General features: G+C 46.7%; 1 long non-coding RNA gene across 1 annotated transcript in view; it reads right to left on the bottom strand.

Moving 5' to 3' along the window:
* LOC147581062 (uncharacterized) overlaps positions 1-3,902 on the bottom strand; it is a 67,141-nt gene extending 63,239 nt beyond the window's left edge. The window contains exons 1-2 of the long non-coding RNA XR_015251370.1: positions 1,786-3,902; positions 855-922 (exon numbers count right to left, since the gene is read on the bottom strand). This is a non-coding gene — a long non-coding RNA (uncharacterized LOC147581062). The remainder of the gene's footprint in view (positions 1-854; positions 923-1,785) is intronic.
* Positions 3,903-12,317: the final 8,415 nt, after the last annotated feature.

Here is a 12,317-nt window from a genome sequence, read left to right as displayed (position 1 = left end):
TAGATTGTCTCCATTTTACAAAGAAAACTGGGTCTCAGAGAGAGATTAAGAGCCTTGCCAAGGGTTACAGCAGAACCCTAAGTGCAGAAGCCAGCATTGAATTTAGGTCTCTCTAATCCAAAGTTCTTTCCAGACATCAAACTGCCTCTATGTAGAGAAACAACTTTATTTATTTATTTATTTATTTATTTATTTATTTACTTACTTACTTACTTATTTACTTATTTATTTATCCACATCCAGTTTGGAGTCCAACTCAGAGGCTTGAACTTATGACCCTGGTATCAACACCTGAGCTGAGATCAAAAGTCAGACACTTAACCAACCCACTTAACTAACGGAGCCACCCAAGTGGCTTGAAAAACAGGTTTATATCAACCATAACAAAGTAAAAATATCCCAAAAAGAGTATCACAATGGAAGCGGTGGGGGAGGGGAGCAGTTGGTCTCACAAATAGAGCAGCATGTAAAACATGCTATGGTGCCTGGAATGTCATGGTTAGCATTACCACCACCACCACCACCACCACCACAAGGAATACGCTGCTTACTGTAAGAAACTGATATGATTTCTCCTTCTGCTCATTGAGGATCATGTTTCACTTTTCACTCTTCCTGCTAGGAGGCTCAGAGACAAATTTAAAGTTCTTCTTTAATAACTGTCTAGTATTCCACATACATATCAGGGTTCTTATTTTCTTCTTATCTTGACCCCAGCATGTGATTTCTATTTTACCTTGTTCTACTCATTTACTCATCATTTTCATGTTTATTAGGTGCACTCTCATGAGAGTCCTCAAAACTTCCGTGAAATAAGATAAGGTATGCATGATATTAATTAAAAAATAACTTACCTGGGTAGAGCTTTCATCTGTAGCATCACACAGATTCTTTCGTCCTTTGCATTCTATTGCTAACAAATCTGAAAAAAGAAAAAAAAATCAAGACACCATCTGGCTGTCTTTGGAAAGGCAGAGGTAATTCAGGCCTTTGATCTGCTCTGCACATGGACTGAGAGAGGCAGAGAGGACCAAATCTCCCTGACACAGACAATCACTTGCTTTATTAAACAAGTGTCTTATATTATACACAGAGAGTAGTGCATTATGTGGATGCACAAGAAAAACTTATGATGAAAAGTAGATACTGAGCATACTGAGTACTCTGGGTTTTTAAACATTAACATCACAGCTGTTTCTAATAATTTTTCTCTAACTGCAAGCTTATTTCCACAATATGTACTAATGTAACTGTAACTGCCCCAAAATGTTTTTCATTTTTTTAAAAAATGAAGTCTTCTTAGAAATAACTATGCATTTGAGAGCTCATGACCATCTTAGATCACTACTCCATACACAGGTTTTGTTGCACTCATTGTTTGGTCTGCTATGAAGGAAGGTGAGGCAGTTTGAAACAGCTGATCTTAAAGAACTTGTGAAATGTGTCTTTATAAACAACAATAATAAAGCAAAACAAACAAAAAAGAGAGCCTCACTAATGAGAGAAATCAAGGAAGTTATTAGGTGGTGCGCCCTGGGATTTTACATGGCAATGGCAATGGGGGAGAAGTTTATTCCTAACCCATATCTGGGGCAATGATAATGGTAACAGGTCGTGTGGGAAGCTGAGAAAAACCGGCCGCCGGTTGGCCCAGGGCTTGGGGAGATTTAAGTCTTCTGTTTCAGGGTTGGTTGCATTACAGCATTAAAACTCTGGGGTTTTCCTGTATTCAAGAGCAAAGAAAACATGTATTACTAATCCTTTCAGGTTCCTCCTTCTAATTACCTTTTATTTTCAACTGTGTCTCTCCGTCCAGGTAGATGCTTCATTATCCAGACGGTTTTATATTTTTGTGAAAGGTTGGGAGACTTCTGGGAGAAAAAGTTCATTTCTTCCTGGAGAGACTCTCCGCCTGGGTTTGGCAAAGTCAGAAACCAATGCCTTCTCTGAGGCTGGATCTCCTGCGCGGCTCTGGGTGGTCTCCATAGCGTCTGCGCTTCAGGACAACGCACACGGCTTCCCTTTCAGCCTAGGTTGCGGAGGCCGACGTTCGGCTCCTGCCGCGGGTTGCGGAGTCCCATGGCTGCTGCCCACCGCCGCGATGAGGTGGAGGGGTCAGCCCGGAGCCGAGTACGGGGCGCGGGGCCAAGCCTGAGTCTGCGGGACGTGCCGGGCCCGGCAGCTCTGCTTCGGGCCGGGATGGGGCAATGCGGCCAACGTTGCCAAGGGCGCCCTGTGTCCCAACCCGGCGCTCCGGCCGCGCCCGCCCGCCTTCCGGAAGCGCTGCGGGCCCCAAGGAGCCTAAACGTCCACGAGCCCAGTTCCTCCCGGAGGCCGCAGGCCAGGGCCTGAATACCTCAACCTCCACCTCCAAATATCTGGGGCGGGCTGTGAACAGGCACACAGCGGGATAGTTGACAGTCTCTCTGCCTCCCCGCCGCAATCTATTACCCCACCACCCGGCGGGCGAGTCCGGCAAAGATTATCCCAGTTGTAACTTTGAGGAGGTTAAGGCGGGGACGTGATCAAGGTCACGAAACAAACCCGTGCGGAATCGCGTCGCAAGCGCAGCCTGTTCTGCCACCTCCACCCCGCCCGTCCCGTCCCGGAGTGCTCTGGAAGGGCGGACTACTGGCCTGGGCGCAGGCCGAGGCCTGAGGTCAGGGTGGATTGGAGATTACTCCCCGGGGTGAGGAAGCGGTGGGAGGCGCGGCTGCCGAGGACCGCTAGGGCCCGGGACCGCGCGCGGGGCGGAGCGCGAGAGGGGGCGCGTGCGTCGCCAAGCCTCGGAGCCACAAGGAGGCCCCGGCTCCCCCGGCCGCGGCTGCGGGACCTCAGCTGCGAGCGCGGTGTGCACCCTACCCGCTGGCGCTGCCCGCAGAAAAGTGAGGCCCGTGCAGTTCCGGAACTAGAGCTCCCCGCGGGGGGGGGGGGGGGGGGGGGGGAGGGGGTCTTAAGTTTTCACTCACTTTGTTCTGTAACCTAGTTTTTAAAGGAAATTCTAAATTCAAATGGATACAACACACGAACCGTCTTCTCTACCCCACTCGTTTCCCTCCTCGGCTCTACTGTGGTAACCGAGATAGGCAGACCAAGCCTCACACGCGCGCACTCTCACGCACGCACTCTTTAAGCCTGGGGTCTTCATGGATTCCAAGGCTTCCGCCGGCAGGGTGGTGTGGCCTTAAGGGTGTGGGGAGGTTTCTGAGAGGCTTGATGGTCCTTATTGTCAGTCCCCTAGCAAGAGCCAGACGCCGCGCCAGGCGGTGACAGAGGCTTCGTACCCTCTCACAGGCGACAGGGGGCGTGGGGGGAGGGCGCGGGCGCCCACACTAATCAATAACTCCCTACGGGCTCTGAACAGCAGGGGCCTTTTCAAGACAGATGCCCCGGGAAATGATCTATTTATTGTTCGCACTTACTGTGCACTTAGCACCAAGAGGGTTGTTCTTTACACTTATCAACGGAAACCCGCGGCTGGGATTCCCTTTGGCCGCTGAAGCGCGGGTCCGCCTGTAGCCGCGCGTCGCCGCCGCCACAGGCAGCGCAAGGTCTTGGGCTTTACCATTCCAACAGGTGGCGAGGGCCGGCGGCAGCCGGTCGGGGCGCCCCTTGCCCTATCCGACCTACAGGTCCCGGGGCGCCGTGGCCAGCCGCCTCGCTCCCGGAAAAAACGCGAGGGCTTGGCGGGAGCCGGGGTTCCGGAATGGGGCGTGTGCATTGAAAAGCGAATGCGCAGGCGGGCGCCGGACAGCCAACAACTACGGCGCCGCCGCGGAGAACTTCCCCGGGAGCCACCCTTGATTTCCCGTAAGAAGAGTTAACTGTGAATAGCTAAGACGAATATCCCTTTCAAGTGACTTGAGCAGAGGACCTTCTCCGGGATCCAGACACTGTGGAGGTTGTTACTCCATGCTCATCACCGCCCTCCCACCCCACCCCGCGTCAAGTTTGCTTCCCTTAGTCCTCTTTGATTTTACACACACACACACACACACACACACACACACACACACACCCACTGGAGAATTCTCGATGGTGAATTGGGGGTGGGGGGGGGGGTCGCTAAGGCGTAGCCATGCCGTTCTCCCCCAACGTGTTGTGTTCCTTTCTAGGATAACTCTGAACTCGGGACCGAGTCAGCGGGTCGCTCGGATCCCCGCGACTAAGCCCCATTCACTTGGGCCAGGCGAGCCCAGCGGCTGCTGAAAATCGCTGCTGCTTGCTGCGGGCGCGCGGCTCGGAGCGCGCTGCTTCCCGAAGCCGCCCGCGACGCTGATTTATGCTCCAGCGGCTCGCGAAAACCCCAACGCTTTGGCTGGGTTAATTTTTGTCAATTGTTCTTCATCACACTGAGATAGTTTGCAGCTTGAGGCGGGTCTTATTTATCACCCTGCACATTTGAAATACAGTCAGACATAAAAATAACTGACTCTGGGACTCTGGCGCAATATTGGAGCCGTCGGGGAATAATTTGGCTAACTGACTTGGACGTTTCACCTTCTAAACAGAAATGCAACTCTCAGTCAAACTGTAAATCAGATTGTCTTCGGCAATGGGGGGGAAAAAAGGCACCAAATCCAGAAGGGAACACAAATAAAATGAAAGAAAACGCACATATTGACCAAAGGAAAAATGAACTTCAGAAATCCAGACTGGATTTTAATTTTAGACGTGGAACCTCATCGGGAATGTGAATTCCTAAATGTTTTACCAGCCAGATCCGTCCCAGAAATTTCTAGGGTGCTCCCCGGAAACTGAACTGATTGTTTCATTTCTTATTGTTACTGCTGTTTTTGTTATTGAATGAGAAATGCTTTGGGGGAACTCTCCTTGAAGAGCTCTAATTATAAATGTTAAGGAGAGGGTGCAGAATGGTTTGGGAAGGAAAGGATGGGAGCTCGAAAGTGACCTAAAACTTGGAAAAGAAGGAAATCAGAAATTGCCCTGGCACTCGCCTTGTTCACAAAGTTCTGTGAACAGATAGAAAAGAATTTGGTATTGTTTTCTGCGCCTCAGCGATTCCTGTCTCCGCCTAAGTGGAAGCCCCCAATAATGAAAGCTCAATTTCTTACCGCCCCACATAGACCAAGTGGTTAAAAGTCTGGCCAGGACTAGCCTTCGGTAAGACAGGAACTGGAAAAAAAAGAGAGAGAGAAAGAGAGAAAATCCATGCAGGTGACCGACCACTCAACAACTGATCACAAAGGGAAACTCAAAACACAACCAAATAAAACTTATGCCCAGAAAGGGCACATCTGCTATCATTCTGCATTATTTCTACCCCAGGTAAATTTCATTCTAGCACACCGAAGTGGGAGATCAGCCTCCGGCTTTCACGGAGCAAATCTGAGGACCGTTTTCTTGACTTGAACCCACAGCGACCTTACCTGTAGGCAGTTGCTCTGCTTTTAGGGTGTTTAAACAAGTATATATTTGTTTAAACTCCTTTTTGACCAAGTTCTTTCACATAACTTGCTTCTAACATTTCTCCAAATAAAGTTGAACAAGAGAGCTGTGACTCTTAAAATCCACAAATTAAATTTAAACTTAAAGATACCACAGGGGGCTTCAGGTAGAAAATTGGAGGGATTATTTTAAAATCACTTTGAAGGTTTAAGGAAAGATACCTTGGTAGTTGCTAGTACTTGGTATCCATCGATATACTGAATATATAATATTATGACTGCAATCAAAATATGTAGTTTCAAAGGTGTTAAATGAAATAAAATTAAATCTAATCTTTTGATGGAAAAAAGATCAGCGATTTGGTGGGCATTTTTTTTTTCCTCAACAGTAAAGTGAACTGGTGGTGGGTTTTTGACATTTGTGGGATCCAGTTCTTAATCTGGTGGTTTTTCTATCGGCCCCAAGCTGGCTTTCCCCAACTTGACATCTCTGCTTCTTCGAAGAGGGATCTCTCTCAATAAATTCAGACCGCTATGCTGCCGGGCAATACCCCTGTTGTGAGTCATCCTTTGCCAATAGATGGTCTGATGTCCTTTTCAGTATAACCAGCTGGGAAATTAAAAGAAGGATGTTTGCTTCTCCACATGTTTATTTTTTGGGGTTTTCCCCCCTTTATTCCTAACACATCAAGATGAGTTCTTTCTCATAGAATCCCAAACCACAAATATCTCCAAAAATGTATATTTCAAAAATTAAATCTACAGATGTAATACATACTGTGAACCCTATAAAATGCGTTTACAATGCTGACTTAAAGAAAGAAATTTATAACTTTCATATGTACCTTCCTTGTGCAATAGGCAACTGCCATATGTTTCCGACTTCCATAATTCAGTTTTTTCCTGGACATCTGTAGCAGGTAGTGAGTGCTTCTTAAAGTACATTTTATGTAATATGAGAAGGAACCCGCACCAAAGACTAAAGGTTAACATAAAAAAGCAGAAGTCTTTCTAGAAATGCTAGTTATTCTAAATTTACATCACCTATTACCAATGGCCTGAGATAGGTTTTTTTTCCTCCCTCTTTCTTCATGAGGCTGGATTTGGAAATGCAGTATTGTATACTTTGAGGATTCTTTACAAGCAGCATTTCCCAAACATCGAAATGTTTTGCTAGAGTTCCTCTTGTTATTACCATTCTTTAGGCTTTTGTTTGAAGATTCTCATTTGGCTCTTCCTGAAAACCCAGGTTGGAAATGTATTCCAGTAAGCTTATTTTATTTAATGCAAAGTTTAATATTTTTGTATTTCCCCCTATATTTTTAAAGGAAAAAGAACTCTAACCTCTTCGTTTTTCATTTATCTCGATTGTTCATGATACATTTCTTAAAGGATGAGAGAGTTCACACAATTAGAAGTGAAAAGAAAACAAAACCAAAAGTCATGCAGAAACGTCAGTTTGTTGTCAGACTTTTTGCCCACGTGTTCAAATTCAGGCTTCATTCCCAATGCTATTAATATTTTTCTATAGTTTACTTCTTTTTGTGCAATTCCTGTGCTAACTTTAAATTACTCTGGTAAAAATTTTTTCATTCAGCTGAAACTGAAATGTCTCATCTGTCAGTGGAAAAATATGAATAAATTCCAGTCACATTCTTCATTATTTATACTTTCAGCAGGTTATATAAATGCGCACAAAATTTCCACTGTTTAAGAACTTTGGTATCTGCAGTTGTGAAATATGAGAACAGGCCCCAATTTACAGCCAATTAGAGGATGTAATAATTTTTACAAAAAGCTAAAAACCATACCTAGTATTTCTTACATGGAGCCTAGACAGGGATACTTAGTTACATTTTCAATTCATTTTAGTAAGCAGCAGATTCAAGATAATCTTGGATTATAGGGAAATAATATTAAATATTTAATTGAAAGAATATGAAGGTATGTATTTTAAAAATCAATTTAAACATAGTATTATATAGCATAAGCTACTAAAATGCCCACTAACTACTTAGAGGATATTATTTAATTTCCCCACTCATTGTCTCAGTTTGATTTATATCCAAATCGACCTGTTGCAATATTGGTATCAGCAACATCCAACTACCCATCTTTAGTATTCATTTACATCTGGATGTTACCATTACTTCCTTCAAGCCATCTTATATTTGAATCAGGTTTTAGTGATAGAGAAAGTGTGGCCTTTCTCGGACATTTCTGTTACTAACCCCTAACTGTAGGGTTGTGGGAGGAGTGTGAGTCAATGAATGACCAAGTGAAGGCAGCGATTTTTTTCTAGCACAGGGTGAAAAATAATTGTATCCTCTGTGGACAGAGAGCAGATACTGCTGGAAATTGGGCATGAATGGGGAAGCTCATTAGCCTAGCAGAGTGAGTTTTGTTATGGACACATCACAGGTCCAACCCCTCCACTTGGTAGGTCAGAGGCATCATTCTCTCCCTTCCTTCTCCTTCTGGATGCTGGAGTGCTTGGAGATGGAGAGGGATGGAGGAAGGAAGCTAAACCTCAGAACACACTCTCCTTTGGCTCTACCAAAACTCTGTACTCTTCTAAGCCCCACCGAGAAATGATCCTTGATTTAAAAACCAACACTGCAAGACAATCTCTCTGGGCCCTGAGGAGCCCTGAAGGGCTCTTTGGATAGGCTGCTGGAGTTCTTTTGTGGACGCATTGTGTCTCAGATGATTAGAATTGGGAAGAAACTTGTTGTGGAAGAGAAGAATGGTTAACAGTCGTCAACACACGCAGAGATGCCTGTCTGTGTGTGCCATGAGGGAGCAGTGAGAAACTGAGGTTCTGGATCACTCTCTCCGCAGGGCCTGGGTTTGCAGTAGTAGCCAGAGACTCCACAGAGAAGCCGGCAAAGGAGCAGCCAGACAGACTCTGGCCACCTGAATTTATTCTTGTAGACTTTGGAAGCTGGCAGGTTGCAACTTATTATTTTTATTAACCCAAATAAGAGGGAGAGGCAAGAAGAAGAGTATGTACAAGGAGAAAGAAGAGAGTGGGGAAAGTAGGGGAAGGAATGGAGGAGAGAGGGAGCCCTTGCCCAAGTGTGTGGCACAGTCCCGTGATGCTGGGCGGCTTCTGGCATCCGTGGCCCCCAATTAGGATAGGGCTCCTTCCCAGATCAAGTTACAAAGTAAGGCAGCCAAATAAGAATCCCTCTTGGTAATTGGATTGGGCCTTCCCTCACGCCGACTCTCCCCTCTATTACTCTATTTCTTGCTAGGCTAGTCTTTTAGCGAATAATAAATGTCTTTCAATGAATGGGAAGGAAGTCCAGATCCTGCCTGTTTGGAAATTCGGAGACAACGTGCTGTGCCTCGAGTTCAGGGCAAAAAACAGACTCTCCTGTATGCCAGGGTAAATCTCCCTGTGTCAGATCTTGAGTCTGGGAAATCAAACATGAGGTTAGAAACTCTTACATCGATTGTCAAATGTAAAAGAAAGACAAAAACAAAAACAAAAAAAGTCTATTTAGAGAATGAAATCCTGGCTCATAGGGTTTTAAAATTTGGAATTAAAAATAGTTGTTTATAAATAAAGTACAAAAATATAAAATACAGAACGAAATGCAAAAATATAAACAATAGTAGCTTAGGTGAGAAGCAGCAGCAAGCTATCTCCAAACATAGACAGGTATAGAGATAGATATACAGTGCAAGTCTTGGCTAAAAGCACAGCAGAAGCCTACAGAAAGAGTGAGCTAAAAAAAAAATCTTTCTTAAGGATCCAATTTTAAACTGTGAAAGAAAAAAAAGGAAGGAAGGAAGGAAGGAAGGAAGGAAGGAAGGAAGGAAGGAAGGAAAGAAAAGGAAGAGAAAGAAAGAAACGGGACGAACCAGATATGCTTTTTAGCCTACCCCTGCCTTAGTTTTGCTCTCTGGCTGGATACAGATTCCACTAGGTACCATTCTTCCAAACCTGGACATTCAAGGCTCTTATGTCCTTTCCCCTCTCGCCGAGTCTCAGAGACAGACCCACGCTGATAATGTTCTTCCCTGGATGACTTTTATTACAAATAGAGCCTGGATAGTCTTGCCAGAGGCCTGACGGTTTAATTAAGTTTTAATCATTTCCTTAATATAGCACGACCTGGGAACAGGCATTTTTCTCTCTTAAAGTGACAGGAGGCGCACGCTCCCTGTACATATGCTCTCACCCACGTTTACACGCGCGCAGGTGCACACACGCGCATCCGCATACAGGCACGTATAGACAAGTGCACACGGGCGTACTCACGTGCACACAAGCACATACAGACATGTGCACACGCGCACACGTATTCCACCGAGCTTTTCTTCTGAGGATTCGCATCCTGTCCCCGTTTCTTTTGCTCCCTAGACTCGCGACGTGCAAGGCCCTGGCTCGGCCCTGGCACGCGCCAGCCACGCTTTTGAGAAAACGCCTTGTAAGGGCATTGGCTTCGCCATCCCTCGGAAGGCCGCGAACGCCCCCCCGCCCCCCCCCCCTCCCCGCGGACTCTGGCCTGCTTTCCTTCTCACGTCTGGGAGAAATTCGGCGTCCCTTCTCCCGGAGCAAAGGTCCGGGTGCGGTGGGGTCTGCGACTTGCTGCTTTGCGGGGTCGAGTACAGCTGGTCCTGCTAGTTCCGGAAGCCTGATCCACTTTCAGCGCGACTCCCAGGCTGCGAGCGGCAGCGCGGGCTCCACCGCTATGGTTCCCAAAGCCCAGTCTGGACCTAGACTAAAGGGACCAACGCTTCCTCCTGCCCTCGGCGCCCAGCGCACACCTGGATTATCTCTATCTGACATCCTGGGTGTCTGTGAGGTCCATCTTTCCAGCTGGTCGTCTATGCGGACGCAAGTTCTCCCATGTCTGTGGGTTCCGGGGTCTGTGTCCCTTTCTGCCCCAGGTAAAGGTGAAAGAAGGGGCAGAGAGATAGTGGAGGCCTTGGAGCTGCATGATCCGGAGAGCGCCCTTGCAGGCGCTCTAGTCCCTCCTACATGAATTTGAGCTTCGGAGCATATAAATGGACAAGAACCCGTCTACAAAGCAAGCTTCGCGTCTGGAAATTGCGTTCGTGCTGCGGCCTCAGGTTTCTCAGGATGAGCCACTCTTTCTCGGGCCACTGGGCCGGAGTAGGCCTGAGAGCCCCGGCGACTCCACCCATGGGCCTCAAACACTCCTCCGAGGTCTCAAGGGCTGCTCAAAGGAGCCGTGGGTCGCTCCTTCGCGTCATCAAGATCCTGGGCCTGGAGCTGGGCGCTCGGACCTCGCACGCTGCCAATGCGGGCTTCAGACGCCCAGTGCGCGGAGCTCCCGGAGCAGCCTCCAGCCGCATTTGCGCACCCCGCTTCCGCCCTCACTCCCAGCCCAAGCCCTCCAGGTGAACCCTGTGCTCTCCCAGGCCCGCTTCCCCTTCCGCCAGGCTTCAGAAATCGGGTTAGCGCTTACATTTTAGGCTGTATTACCCGCCTGGGGCGCCCTCCGGGGTCTGCACTGCTCCAGACTGTGCAAAGACTTCTTTTACAAATGCAAAACCTCTCCCTCCACTTGAATCGGTTTCTTAAGCATTTAAAAGAGCCCTCTTCCGCGAGGGTGTTGCCGAGTCGTTTTTGACTCAGGTTGCTGTGGCCCCGCAGGGCGGCGAGTTCGTGGATAACCGAGGGCACCGCCTGCTCAGGTTCCTTCTCTTCTAGAAGGTTACCTCAGAGGAACCGCATGTTCCCGGGAGCTGCGGTACAAAGATTTCAGTGGCGAAAGCTGCTCCCTGTATTACTCTACTGAAAGCTTAGAGAGAAGTCGGAGATAATGAGGAACCCAGCGGTTGTAGAAGTTGAATTGAGCGAGTGAGCAAACAACAACCCTTTGTTGTGTCTTTTATGCCAAAGATTTAAGAGTAATATGTATTAGGAATTTTATTCTACACGAAATTTGCTCTCTTTACACCAAACGCATTTGGGGTTTGACAAAAAAATCGAGTTGAAAGTACAAACAGTACAGATGCATGTTTGGTGTTATTCAATTAAAAAGCGTTTTTTTTTTTTTTAATTTGTCTTGAAGAAACAAGTTGACTCTTAAAAAAACTGAGAAAAGAAGTGGCAAATTTTCTAAAGCAGGACAAATATGGAGTTAGGTTAAATTACAGCTTTTTAAAAAGCTGCAATGGAAATTTTATCGTGCCTTAAAACTGATTTCATCGTGCGAAGTTTTGGGGTTTTGAAGCTAAGTCCTTATCATTGAAACCACACAGAATTAAAATCCTAAGACTTACGTTTTGAAATTAATTATCATACTTTGAGAGGAAAGGGAGGCTTCAGAAAGGGCGTGCTTTTACAGACTAGTAAATATGAGAGACTAAGCGATAATGTAAAAAAAGTTCGCTCTCTTAAATATAAAGGACTTAAATATATCTTGAATTCCCACACGTTCCCCAAGAAAAATCCGCTAAGTAAAACACAAGTAAAGAAACAAACATAAATAAGCAACCCTAGTGCCATTCGTGGCACAGAATGGGCGCTACTAAAGGCAGGAATGTTTAAATGAGGAATGTTAAATGAGAAAAGGCGGGCTTCGTGGCTGTGAATTGTCTCCACCCGAAAATGTTGCGAGTTGTAGCAAAATTAAGTGATAAGGGAGTCCGACTGGAGTTTAAGGTTTTTTGGAAGAGTCTTGATATTCTAACTTTGGTGATCAACTCGGTTTAAAGCCAGGAGCCTCACACTTTCCAGGTCTAGGTGAGGAAAACTAGAGACTCAGGGGCTGGAATGGGTTAAGGCAGCCAGAAAGACTGGGTTCAGCGCCCGCGGCTGGCACTTCCAAGCCAGACGGCGGCGCTTTTCACCCCTTTTTTTTTTTTTTTTCCTCCCGCAACCTTGTAAGGAAGTGGGCGCGGGCTGCGCGGAGTCGGCACCTCCTG

Source organism: Puma concolor, chromosome B2, assembly GCF_028749965.1.
Source record: "Puma concolor isolate L17-30 chromosome B2, mPumCon1.1.hap2, whole genome shotgun sequence".
NCBI classification, from domain to species: domain Eukaryota; kingdom Metazoa; phylum Chordata; class Mammalia; order Carnivora; family Felidae; genus Puma; species Puma concolor.
The sequence above is the reverse complement of the archived record's forward strand: the minus strand, read 5'-3'. Positions and strand labels throughout refer to the sequence as shown.